Genomic DNA, 11,478 nt, shown 5'->3' on the forward strand with positions numbered 1-11,478 from the left:
TTGTTAGAGCCAATTTGCTGGTTTAGTGCCATATTTCATATTTCATTTATTTTGCTTGCATTTCTCCATTGTTATGCAATATGTATCATTCTATGCATTTTGCCTCTGCCTGAAACTGGGTTCTTGGTGGCAGTTCCCTTTATTGCCCAGTAGGTGTTGTAGGGTAATGTTATGCAGCCAACAGCTCCCCCTGGGGGCACTGATTGATGTATACTTGCCTTGTGTAACATGCCTCAATTGCGTTATGGGCACAGCCGGTGAATACACGTTACTAAGCGACACAGCCCGACTCTGTCTGTTATTTATATGCACCTACACTTGCAACATGGTGTCAGAAGCTGTATTGGAACCCAAAGTGAGTGCGTTTATTTTTTTACTAAGCGTAGCTAGAAGTTTTAGTTAGCCTGCTAGCATTAGCATCGAGCCAAGACGATGGCTTCCAATATTCCGCCGCTGGAGCCCATGAAGATGACTGGGGATCTTCACAGCAACTGGGCTAGCTTTCGATCAGAGTTTGAGGATTATTTGCTTGCGACCGGGATCGACAAGGCAGAGAAGCCGGTGCAGGCAGCGACGCTCCGGAGGCTAATGGGGAAGGAATGCCTCCATGTTTACGTGCACAACCTGGGACTCACAGCGGAAGAGCAGAAAGACGCCGGAGCGATACTCGACAAACTGGGGGAATACTTTACACCTACCAAAAACGTCATCTTTGAGAGGTATGTTTTTGGCAACCTTAAACAAGAGGAAGGAGAACCTGTGGATGCTTTTGTCACAAGACTGAGAGAAAAGGCTGCCACATGTGAATATGGAGCTATAAGAGACAAGCTTATAAGGGACAGGCTTGTTCTTGGAACAACTGATGAGGGCGCCAGACGACGCATGCTAAGAGAAAAGGAGCTTAAGTTGGAGGGAGCTATTGACATTTGCCGTGCAGCGGAGGTGTTGGACAATAAGTTAAAATCCATGTCACTTAGCAGCTGTGTGCCAGGGGAGAGCATCAATGTAGCACATGGACAGCGACCAGGACGGAGACCTACCAGCAGGCCATCCGAGCCCACTGTAACGGGGGCAGTCCTATGCTGTTCTTTGCTGGTCAGCCTGCTGCACGCCCGTCACTTCCATCATCAGCTCTGCGTTGTGTTCTATTTTCGGTGGGGTCCCAGATGTTGTGGGGGCCCTCAGTCTCTCATCATCATCATCATCATCATGATCAAGGAAGGAGCGGGGACACACAGGACTCTATTTGGCCCACCTTGCCATTTATTTTGGTTTCAAACCCTTCGACAACCGTCCAGTCCTCCAGCGGGAGCGGTGTTTCTTACGGACGTGGGGGTCGAAGTTCAACCACTGCCCGGACTCCACTCGTGTGCGTTAGAAGTAGAAACCGTCCACGGGACTCCGATGTAAGAAAGGATAAACAAGTATTTTATCCCACAGCTTGCAGTATCTTCTTACAGGGATACTCAAGGTTACGTTCTCCTCAACCAGCAAAACTGTCCCACGGTAAGAAACACGTGTGGCTCGGCTCGATTGCTGCTTGAGACTCCTCCCACAAAACAAAAATGGCCTCTCCCGCGTTCCCTCTTCCGTGTACCCACAAGACCTCTCTCTTAAAGCGACAGTACACGTATATGACGGTCGTTGGAAAACATACATAAAAGTAAACAATGACATAAAATAAAATGTAGTAAACACAAATAACAGCACACAGACAGGATTTGGTGATATTTCATACTCAAACAAAATCAAATAAAAACATTAATTTTAACCTGGTTACATTCACCCCTCCTGAAATTCACCAACATCCTGACAGCAGGATAAAAAGAGAAAGAGGAAAGGAAAAGCCCATCACTGACTACTGGCACAAGTGAAAAGAAGGACCTAGTCCTCCAGTGAACTTAGGAGCTACCTCGGTTACGAGGTTCAGAAAATAATGAGGTTGATCAAGTCTCAGTATTCCCCTAGATCAATGTGACGCCTGATACGCCACACCATGCACTTGGCCCAAAACAACCCTGTCTGATAGACACCTAATAACTCACATTAAACTAGTTTGAATGACTCCAACCTCCATCAAAGTTCAAACCCTCACACTCCGTAGAAATGGCATCTGAGCCATAGATTCTATTACCTGTTCACTGACCTCACCACCCTCCCTGTGCGTGTCCTAACCCGACCATCGCTCTCTACTTGTGTGCGTGAGACAGTGCGAGCTGCAACATCTGTATCGAGTGAGTGTGGTGCTTCTGTGTGCGAATCAGTGTGAGATATAACACCAACATCGAGTGAGTGTGATGCCTCTATGTGTGGTGCATGTGTGTTGTGTGGTGCGTGTGTCTTGGGTGGAGTCTGAGCAGTGGCCCCCACAGGACTGACTACCAGACTAGACGGAATGAACTCTTCCGCTTCTGCCCACTCAGATCTAGGCGAGTCTCCAAGTGATGAGACTGCTAGCCCCACTGCATCCCCTGAGACCGTCAGGCCATCTGCACTGTCCTTCTCATCGGACTCTGCGCAGTCAAGCAACTGACTGGTTGTACTGGACTCCTCACCCTGATCTAACTCAGGAAGGGGCAAGAAGTTGACCTCCAACAAACTGTTCCTGTGCACCACTCTGGTGTGCCCCTCTGCATCCTGAATCTTGTAGACGTGGATATTGGGGTTGACACCGACAACCGTGTACACTCCATTCTCCCATTTGTCAGCCAACTTTCTCTTCCCTCGCTCACTCTGGTTCGCAACCAAAACACGATCCCCGACAGACAGGACAGTGCCCTTGGCATGTCTGTTGTACTGTCGCGCCTGATGCTGCTGCTCAGCCGTGGAGTGCTTCTGAGCGATCTCCATTGCACTCCTTAGACAGGAAAGCAGAGACTGAGCATAAGAGTCATAGTCCACAACGTGAGGATCATGCAAAACCTGCCTGAACATAACATCCACCGGCAGTCTTGGGACACGCCCATACATCAGGAAGAAAGGTGCATAACCCGTGGTCTCGTGAACAGTGGCATTGTACGCGAGAATGAGAGAATGGATCTGCTGAGGCCACTGTTGCTTCTGCTGAAGCGGAAGGGAACGGAGCATATTCCCCATCGTGCGATTAAAACGCTCTGTCCCGCCATTACCCATAGGATGGTAGGCCATCGTGTGGGACTTCGCTACACCCGCCAACTTGAGAAGCTCTGCAATCAGGTTGCTCTCAAAGTTTGTGCCCTGGTCAGAATGTATTCTTTCCGGAAACCCGTAAACACAGAATACATGATCCCAGAGTTTCTTGGCGACCTGCTTCGCTGTCTGATTGGTGCAGGGGAACGCGTGAGCAAGCTTAGTGAAGTGGTCAGTAACCACTAAGACATCGACTGACCGCTGCTTACTGTCCTCAGCGGACCAGAAATCCATACACACCAGCTGCATCGGTGCGGAAGTTTTAATGCTCTCCAGGGGCGCGCAAGCAGCTGGCTCTGGGGTCTTCCCAAACACACATCTCCGACAGCATCTGACATATGCTCTGATATCCCTCTCCATGTCAGGCCAATAAAAACGCTGCCTTGCAAGAGAGAGAGTACGGTCCTGGCCCTGATGACCAGCGTGATTGTGGATGCCAGACAGTGCCTTGTCTTTCAGACTCAGAGGTAAAACATACTGAGACCTCCTCTGCTTGGACACTGGGTCCTTTGTCACCCTGTACAAGACACCATCATTGACTTCCAACTTCTCCCACTGTTTCAACAGCCTGAGGACCTTCTGGTCAGCACCATGCCTCTCACGCCTCGATGGCCGCTTCCGAACAGCGACAAAGGGCAACACCTTGGAGATGCAGGGGTCCTGCTCCTGACTCAACCTGAGCTCCTCGGTGGATAACATTGGCAGTGTATCCTGACCACCCGACAGATGCTGAACGTGCTGGACCAAACTGAGTGCTGTGAATACTGATGCATCAGGCCAGTCACATTTGGCTTGACAAAAAGCCCTGACCTCAGCTGCATCACAAGCAAACCCAGATCGCGCACTACTCAGTGTTTGGGACTGGCAACTGAGTCTGAAAACATCCTGCACAGAGTCCCCCTCAACCCCGTCGGCTTCCTGAACAAGGGCCGGGTAGGGCTCCCTAAGTAGCCTCTGACTGACGGGCTTGGAAAAAGGGTCGCGACTCAATGTATCCGCCACCACGTTTTTCTTCCCTGGCAGGTGTTTGAGATCGAAGGTGTAAGACGCCAACTTAGACACCCAGCGGATCTCACACGCGTCAAGCTTCGGCTTCGTTAGGAGATAAGTCAGCGGATTATTATCTGTCCAAACGGTGAAGCTTTGACCCTTCAGCCAGTGGCTGAACTTTTCACAAACACTCCACTTCAGCGCCATGAACTCCAGTCTATGAGCTGGATACTTCCGCTGTGAGGCACTGAGGGACTTGCTTGCAAAACCAACAGGTCTGGCCTTGGACTCTCCTCGGGGCACTTGAGACAGCACCGCGCCGAGTCCGTCCAAAGACGCATCGACCGACAAAATGAAAGGCACCTCAAAGTCTGGATGGGCAAGCACCACACACTCCAGTAACATCGTCTTCAACAGATCAAATGCTTCCCCACATTCCACCGTCCAGTCTGCGGAGGTAAGCTTACGGAAGCTGCCATGGGGCTTCTTATCCTTAGCCGACCTCCCCCTCCTCTTTTGTCCAGCTGTAAGGGCGAACAGGGGCTTAGCCACGGAGGACCAGTTCGGGAGGAAATGCTGGTAGTAAAATACCATACCAAGGAAAGATTTGATCCTACGAACAGAAGGCGTGCACCCATCACCTTCCATGAGATCCTGCACTGTCATGTTGGAGATGACCTCTACTTTGGAGGGATCGACAGACACACCTCCGCCATCAACCACGTGGCCCAAAAACCGCACCCGCTTCTGCAGCAGATGACACTTCTTCGGAGCCAGTTTCAAGTTGTTCTCCCTCAACCTCTGAAACACAGTGCGGAGCCTCGACAGAGCCTCAACCTCTGACGGCGCGAAGACAAGAAGATCATCAAGATAGCACAAAAGCTTCGTGAAGTTCAGATCCCTAAAGATCCCAATCATCATTCTCATGAAGGCTGCAGGGCTATTACAAAGGCCCTGTGGCATGCGATTGTATTCATGCAACCCAAGGGGAGTCGTGAAAGCAGTGTACTTCTTGTCATCTTCATGCATTGGGATGTTGAAGAAGCCAGAGGTGAGGTCCATCGTACTAAAGAGGCAGTTACCACCCAGCGCGGCAAGACAGTCCGACTGGTGTGGCAAGGGATGAGCGTCTTTCAAGGTCCGAGCATTCAGCCATCTGAAATCAGTGCAGATCCGAAGCCCGCCATCCTTCTTCCACACCATAACCAGCGGTGAAGCGTATGCGCTCGAGGACTTCCGGATAATCCCTTTCTCCTCCATATCAGTGAGAACCTGTCTCAACTTCTGATAGTGGGCTGGGGGAACCCTCCTGTAGGGCAAGCGAAAGGGGCGCTCATCCACCAGATGGATGCGATGTGTGTATCCTGTGACCTCGCCACAGTCCAGAGAGTCCCTGGAGAAGATGTCATGGTACTCGGTGAGCAGCTGAGTGAGCTGGGACTTGCATGCCTCACTAACCTGACAGGAGCTGAGGTCAATGTCACTGAGTCCGAGCTCTGACAAACTCCTAGCCGGCTGGACAGGGGGACAGGCACTATCTGTGGTGTTGGACTCATGCCTCCCTGCAACTGATTGCAGTCCCTGGAAAACATTAAAGTCCTCAATCGCCAAGCATGGAAACACATCAGCCAACTTGCAGTTCCTTTTCAGTGTGATGGCTTTGTCAGATGGATTGACAACAGTCATGGGTACCCACCTATCACCCCAGAGCGGTGTGACAAGTCGACCTACGAGGACACTGCGTGGCATGGCCTTGGAGTCTGTCGGCTCCACAACAACAGTGCTTCCAGCTGACATAGGCACCTTAGCAGGAAGTCTGCCCCAGACTAAGTGCTCGTGCCTCGGTAAGAGTGTCACGGCCTGGGTGAGCTTAACAGTACCTATCTTCTCAGGAACTGCACCACCCCTCCAGCGCTCTACATTCGTGAACATGGACAAGAACTGTTCAACGTCAGGACTAGACGGATGTTCCTGTCTGGACGCGATGTCCCAGTACTCAGTACCACTCTTGAGTACATGGGCCACATGTTTAATGACGTTTGTGCCGACTATCAGATCATCATGCTGACCGGGCACGACCAGAGTGGGTATGACAAAGGAAACACCATAAAGCTGCATGTTGAGGTCATAAAAACCATCAGCCCTAGTCTCCAGACCACCGCAGCCAATCAAGACAATGTTCTCTTCAGGCTGCTGCTTCTCAGGTAAAACACCCCCAGAGCGGAGCTTCTCTACTGCATTTTCACTGATACTGCATGACATAGAGCCAGTATCCAACATGCCATTAAGCTGCACACTCTGGTTGATAAGAACAGGAGCATAGAACAAGTCACTGAAAGCCTGAATCCTCTGTGTCGCCTGAATGACCATACGCGAACCCTGAGGTGCTTTGGCACACTTGTCTTCATACAAGTGAGCCAGGTCGGAGACATCAGTGAGGGATACATCTACATTACCCACACCATCCCTCTCTAGGTGTGGGTTTAGTAGTTTAACGGACGAGACTGACGACCAGCTCTTCCACCAGGCTGAGAACGGAGCTGGTTGGGCGGCTGAGGGTGAGGACAGTCCCTCTTCCAATGACCAGGAGACAAACAGTTTATACATCGGTTCTCCCGGCTGCAGTGGGAAAATGTGGAGTGATCCGGAGACTTACAAACCCTGCACAACCGCTGCGGTGCGTCTGGCACCCGCCCTGCGGCGCTAGCTGGCGGTTGAGTCCGCGTCGGTGTCTGGACCGCAGCGCTAACTGGAACCTGAGTCTGCATTGTGACCAAACGGTCTAGCAAGCTCACGAAACTCCTCATATAGTCATCACCGCCAAAGACAGGTGCGGGAGACGGTGTAGGACACCTTGCACAAAATGATGTAGATGACGCATGAGCCGGGACGGGAGATGGCACCACCGGCACGGTCGTGTTCAAGTCGGGAGCCACGTCGACTACAGGGACATGAACCTGTGAATGGAACCTACGCTCTACCGCGCCTGCTTCACGTTGTCCACCTGCAGCAACACGGTACTTCCTCTCCAGCATGTGCTCATCAAGCCTCTCTTGGATCTCGCTAGCAGACCATTTCCCTGCGGACTTGAACTTAAAAACATTGGCAAGAGACTGATCTGGACAGTGTTTGATAAACATCATGCTTACCTCATGGCTTGGCTCTTCAATACTACGGCCTTGCCGCTTCAAGCATTCGTCAGCCACCTCCACTGTCTTATTAAGCCTAATCCAATACTCCATAGCGTCCTCACCTGGCTTGGGCAGCGTACTGTAAAAGTCCGCCAGGGGCATGCTCGAGTATGTGAAGTCACTAAAGTGTTGCTTCAGTACATCAAAAATAATGTGGGGGTTCGCTATGTGGTCGACAGATGTGTTGCGCAGCTTTATCCTCACCACGTCCCTTGCTTTCCCCATAAGCTTAGCTAGAATCTCATGTGACTGCTCACTAACTGGAATGGCTCGCTTCCTCAAATACAAAGTCATAAGGCTCTCCCACTCATGAACTGTAAACTTATCAGAGCTGTCGCCCCTGAAAATAGGAGGCTCCCTAGCGTCTGTCTGCATTACTACTCTAACACTAGGCACTGTCTCCGAACACTGTTCAGCAGACCTAGCACTGTCTGTGTGTGTGTTTCTAAGCATTTGTGTTTCCTGCAGCTTAGCAGTGATTGACTCTCCTATCTTCTCTGCTAACCGAGTAATGAGCATGGCTAACTCACCCACTGGCTGCTCGCTGTTACCCAGCACAGCCCCTTCGCTGATACCTGGCCTGGCCCGTTCTACGTAGCGTGTGGAGGTGAACTGAGGAGTGCCAAATGTGGTCGGGTCTCTAGGTCCTGGTGCTCTGGTGTCTGGTTCCCCGCCCTCTAAGAGCTGCCCGAAACTCCTACCTACACCTAGCCGTAAACCCCCACCCACATCTAACTGGTACCCCCTCTCCATAGCACACTGGCGATCCAAAAGATCCTGATCAGCAATGTTACCCCCACCTACGTACGAACCACCCTCTGCCATGTTCCTACCTCTAACACTCAGATAAAATAAAAAATAAAATAAAAAAGTGAAAAGCTCAATTCATTTAAATAATTGAATCTAGAAATCACTAAGAGATTGAAACAATCACACACAATCAACAATTTCACCAATAGATTAATCACATATGCACATATCCAGTAGTTTAGATCAATAGATTATTCACACGAGTCCTTCAATCACATCAACATTAACCTTTTTTTCCTTTTTTTCCGTGTGTTTTTCTTCCTTCAGTATATACAAATGTCCTGTTCACAAGCCCAGTCCATGGTAACCACAGCTATGACTGTCCAGTGTCCACACAGCTCAACTCCAGTCCACTGTAACATGAGTGTACAGTCTGTAGAAATACCTGAGGACGTCTGGGGCTTGATGACGACAGCAGCCTCCCGCGGCGAGCAACTGATGTCACTCTCAGAATCCAGGAGGGTCACGGCACCAATGTAACGGGGGCAGTCCTATGCTGTTCTTTGCTGGTCAGCCTGCTGCACGCCCGTCAATTCCATCATCAGCTCTGCGTTGTGTTCTATTTTCGGTGGGGTCCCAGATGTTGTGGGGGCCCTCAGTCTCTCATCATCATCATCATCATCATGATCAAGGAAGGAGCGGGGACACACAGGACTCTATTTGGCCCACCTTGCCATTTATTTTGGTTTCAAACCCTTCGACAACCGTCCAGTCCTCCAGCGGGAGCGGTGTTTCTTACGGACGTGGGGGTCGAAGTTCAACCACTGCCCGGACTCCACTCGTGTGCGTTAGAAGTAGAAACCGTCCACGGGACTCCGATGTAAGAAAGGATAAACAAGTATTTTATCCCACAGCTTGCAGTATCTTCTTACAGGGATACTCAAGGTTATGTTCTCCTCAACCAGCAAAACTGTCCCACGGTAAGAAACACGTGTGGCTCGGCTCGATTGCTGCTTGAGACTCCTCCCACAAAACAAAAATGGCCTCTCCCGCGTTCCCTCTTCCGTGTACCCACAAGACCTCTCTCTTAAAGCGACAGTACACGTATATGACGGTCGTTGGAAAACATACATAAAAGTAAATAATGACATAAAATAAAATGTAGTAAACACAAATAACAGCACACAGACAGGATTTGGTGATATTTCATACTCAAACAAAATCAAATAAAAACATTAATTTTAACCTGGTTACACCACCAACACATCTGCACAGCCACAGAGAGGCACAGGTGAATGCAAGTACTGTGGCACACCGCACAGACGGGGGCGAGACCTGTGCCCCGCATTTGGAAAGTCATGTCGCTTGTGTGGCACTGCTAATCACTTTGCCAAAGTATGCATGAAAAGAGGCCAGCAAGCACGTCAGTTGAACGCTGTGGATGACCCGGCGCTAGGGGACCCGGAGGACAGCGACCGCGATGAGAGGGATGTGTACACTGCTGAGAGCATGGGGGCTGTGAACACTCAAAGGAAAAAGTGGTTTGTAAACCTGCCACTGCACAGAGGGGTCCAGAGGTGCCAGCTTGACTCTGGAGCCACCTGCAACGTGATGAGCTTGAAAGACAAGATGAGACTGGCGCCTAGAGTGCCTCTTCAGAAAAGTTTCACCAGGCTGAGACTCTACAACAGGGGTCAGGAACCTTTTTGACTGGGAGAGCCATAAAAGCCAAATATTTCTAAATATATTTCATTGAGAGCCATATAGTATTTTTAACGTATAATAAATTAAATATGTCTTACTTTTAATGCGACTTCTGGTGCTGCATGGTTTTGCTGATGGCCTTGTAGTCTGGTTCATACGTGGTGAGGTTGAGCTTCATGCAGGCGTTAAGGCTTCCATCAGTTAAACGTGAGCGTAGGTTGGTCTTAATGTTCCTCATATGCGAGAATGACTGCTCACATGCATATGTAGAGCCAAACATGGTCAATACGGCAATACTCACACGCTGCATTGTGTGGTATGTCACAGGAAGCTCGTTCCAAGTTTTAAGAATCAGCTGGTCTTCAGGTTGAAGATTTTTCATTTCTGTCCACTTGTGTTCCCTCGCCAGCTCTGCTCGCTGTCGCGCAATACTTTCCAACTCTCCATTAAGTGACTTGAACTTACTCATCCACATGTCTGATGCCTTCAGGTCAGCAACTTCCAGCTCAAAGTCTCCGATAGAGACCCCGGGGATGCATGTCAGGTCGATTTTGCCAGAAGCCCTTGCTTTCAGGGGAGACATGCGAGAGACTTGGCTTGATATGCTTCACCATTCCCGAAGAGCTGAATAAAGTGGAGCACTGCAAGACAGGTGAGCTAACCAAAGGCTGTCTCATTAACACTTACAATGACGTGTTCACCAGCCCAGTCGAGTCACTGCCGGGTGATGTTCACTTCGAGTTGGATAGCACTGTGGCCCCTGTCCAGTGTGCACCAAGAAATGTCCCGGTGGCCCTCAAGGCAGCTGTTAAGGCGCAGCTGGACCAATATGAAAAGGATGGACACTTAACCACAGTCACTCAGCCCACAGATTGGATTAACAATCTGGTCATAGTGAAGAAGCCGGACAAATTGAGGCTTTGCATCGACCCCAAGCCACTTAACCGAGCCCTGAAAAGGTCCCATTACCTCATGCCCACTTTAGATGACATGCTGTACAAGCTGCCTAAGGCACGTATCTTCACCCTGGTGGATGCGTGGGACACGGAGGAGGAGGCCGTTCGCAACCACGACGCAAACCTCATTGCTCTGATGGACAGATGCAGGGAAGTGAAGCTGAGGCTGAGCATAAAAAAGCTACAGTTTTGTGTGAGGGAGGTCCATTTCCATGGCCACATACTGTCGGCGGAGGGCCTCAAAGCTGATCCCGAGAAGGTCAGGGCAGTCCGGACATGCCAAACCCCACGGATGCAAAAGGCGTTCAGCGGTGTGTCGGCTTTGTTAACTATTTATCGAGGTTCATGCCCCGCTTGTCAGAGGTGTGTGAACCGCTGAGAAGGTTGCTGGACAAAGATGTGCTGTGGCACTGGTTGCCCAAACATGATGCTGCTGTGAAGGAAATCAAGACGCTGGTCATGGCGGTGCCAGTACTACGTTACTATGATGTCAGCAAGCCAGTCAACATACAGAACGACTCGAGTCAGACCGATTTGAGCTGCTGCCTGCTTCAGGGGGGACAGCCGGTCGCGTTCGCCTCCCGCGCGCTGAACCAGACGAAGCAAAACTACGCAGAGATTGAGAAGGAGTGCCTGAGCATCGTATTCGCTTGTCAACGCTTCCACTACTACCTATATGGGAGGGGTGATGTGACTGCAGAGACCGACCACGGCCCGCT

This window comes from Lampris incognitus, chromosome 9 (genome assembly GCF_029633865.1).
Source record: "Lampris incognitus isolate fLamInc1 chromosome 9, fLamInc1.hap2, whole genome shotgun sequence".
Lineage (NCBI taxonomy): Eukaryota > Metazoa > Chordata > Actinopteri > Lampriformes > Lampridae > Lampris > Lampris incognitus.